General features: G+C 41.1%; 1 non-coding gene across 1 annotated transcript; it reads left to right on the plus strand.

Annotated features, from left to right (window-relative positions):
* The first annotated feature begins 2,149 nt into the window (after positions 1-2,149).
* On the plus strand, positions 2,150-2,256 carry LOC145168223 (small nucleolar RNA R71). Its single transcript, XR_013741794.1, has one exon. It is a non-coding gene; the product is annotated as a small nucleolar RNA R71 (small nucleolar RNA).
* Positions 2,257-2,505: the final 249 nt, after the last annotated feature.

Below are 2,505 nucleotides of genomic sequence, written 5' to 3' on the forward strand. Positions count from 1 at the left end.
AAAAGAGAAAAAAATTGCAAACCAAACTCGGGTTGCCTCCCGAGAAGTGCTTCTTTTGCTTGGAGTCATGAGCCGGACTCCTTGCCTCCTACGTTGAGTCATCCGAAGAATCCACCACTAGGATCTTTTGTTCCTTGAAACGCCTTTTGTAAGCTTGAACACGTCTGTTATACGCCTTTTTCGAATTTTCCTTTTTAGCTTTGACCTTGTCTCCATCAAGCTTCCTCTTTGTTCCTTTTGTGCCCAAGTTTTCTTCATTCTTAATCTCCATAGTATCCCTTTCTTCTTTCACCACTGGACTTGTTACTTTTGAAGTAACCTCCTCTTCATCACTCGTCATTTCATCATCTTCCTTGCTCACCCAAGAAGTTGGATTCGTGTAGGCAATGACTTCAACTAAAAATGGAACAGATGCTCTTGGTTTTGTTCTTTTAACTTGTTGAATTGTTTTGATTTCTTCTTCCATTAGCTTCTCTAATTCTTCAAGTTCATTTTCTTCATCAATGTTGAAGACCTCTTCTTGAGCATGATTCCCTTGAAATCCATTTTCTATCCCAAAAATTTCCTTTTCATCACCAACCCTCAATGTGAGCTTAGACTCCCGAATATCAACAAGAGCTCCAGCAGTGTTTAGTAGCGGCCGACCAAGAATAATCGGTACATTGGGATCTTCTTTCATATCCAATACCACAAAGTCTATTGGAAAAACGAATTTCCCAATTTTTACTAAAATATCTTCCACAATGCCCCGGGTTGCGTTACTGAACGGTTCGCCATGTGAATAGTCATCTTTGTAGCCTTCAACCTTTGAATATTTAATTTTTGGTAAAACGAGTAAGGCATCAAATTTATGCTAGCCCCTGAATCGGCTAAAGCATAAATCTTCATATTATTCCCAAACTCACATGGGAGAGTGAGTCGTCCAGGATCCCCCATCTTCTTAGGTACTTCTCCCAACACAGCTTTTGAGATTTGCTCACTTAGAATCACCTTAGAATTCTCCTTTAATTGCTGACGAGTGTCTAACAAGTCTTGTAAGAACTTAGCATATTCTGGAACTTTTGCAAGTGAATCAATGAAAGGAGTATTGATAGAAATACCCTTTAATTGCTTGATAAACTCCAGATGTTCTCTCTCTAGTGGACTGAGGTTAGCTCTAGACGGGAATGGCAAAGGTGGTTTGTAAGCTGGAACAGATACAAATTTCTTCTGTTCAGACTAAGCCCACGACGTGAGCATAGCGGGCTCACGACGTGAACTGGGTGTTCCAGCAGATTCTTTAATTTCGAGCTTTGGCTTCTTTGGCTTTGGATCGGGCTGTTGTGGCTCCACTTCTAAGGCTTCTAGGAACTCAGAAATCGCCTCTTCTTCAATATCTATGGCCATTACGTGAGATTGGGTCTTCTTTTCAGGATTTTTCGGGGACATCTTCTCATGAACCAAAGTGGTTAGTTGACCAAGTTGTACTTCAAGGTTATTGATGGAGGCTTGCTGATTCTTTATTAATGCTTGCTGATCTATCATCATGGCATGATGATTCTTCATTATATTTCTTTGTTCTTCCATTGCAGCGTCAGTAGTATCATGTCTTTTTTCTGAAGCTTCCATGAATTTCATCAACATGGTCTCTAATTCTGATTTCTTCTCAACTAGTGGTTGCTCTCTTTGGTAGAAGCCCCGACCAGTTTGCCTAAATTTCTCTTCTTTTTGCTTCTTGTATTCTTCGTAAGGCAGCCACTCCTTTGGTTTTCTCTAATCTTCTTCATACTTGTCCCCACTTGAGTAGCATACTTGAGCTTTCTTGTTTCCATATTCATCCACATTGCAATCCTTTGTCAAGTGTGGGCCACTACATCTCTCGCAACCAACTCGAATTGCATGAATTGATTGGTCCATTTGAGTCAATCTCCTATCCATAGTGCTAAGCATTGCCATAACAGCAACCATCTCTTCAGTTTGTGTACCTCCACCACCTTTTATTCCATCACGCCCTGGGTTGTGATACTCACGAGAGTGCTTTGAAAATTCTTCAACCAGCTCCTTGGCCTGAATTGGGTTCTTCTTTGTTAGTGGTCCTTGTGAATCAAGGAGTTGTCTAGTCATGACATTCACCCCATCATAAAATATCGACATTTCTTGCTGAAGATTTAGGTCATGTTGAGGACAATTCCTTAACAACCCCTTGTAACGCTCCCATGCCTCGTATAATGACTCCCACTGATTTTGCTCAAAGTTGGCAATTGCCTTCTTGAGTTTAGAGATTTTTGAGGGTGGACAAAACTGATCTAGAAATCTCTCACGCAATTGGGCCCATGTGGTGATTGTACCAGGTGGGAGTGCCTTTAACCAGTCTTTTGCTGCTCCCTTGAAAGTGATTGGTAGCATCCTTAGAAAAGCTGTCTCCCTTGGGATATTGGGAGTAAAATAATCCGCAATATCGTTCACCTTGTCTAAGTGTTTGAAAGCATCCTCGTGATCCTTCCCGTAAAATGGGATATCCTTAAG

The sequence above is a fragment of the Lactuca virosa genome, chromosome 3 (assembly GCF_052849685.1).
Source record: "Lactuca virosa cultivar CGN04683 chromosome 3, Lactuca_virosa_CGN04683_v6, whole genome shotgun sequence".
In the NCBI taxonomy this organism is placed as follows: Eukaryota; Viridiplantae; Streptophyta; class Magnoliopsida; order Asterales; family Asteraceae; genus Lactuca; species Lactuca virosa.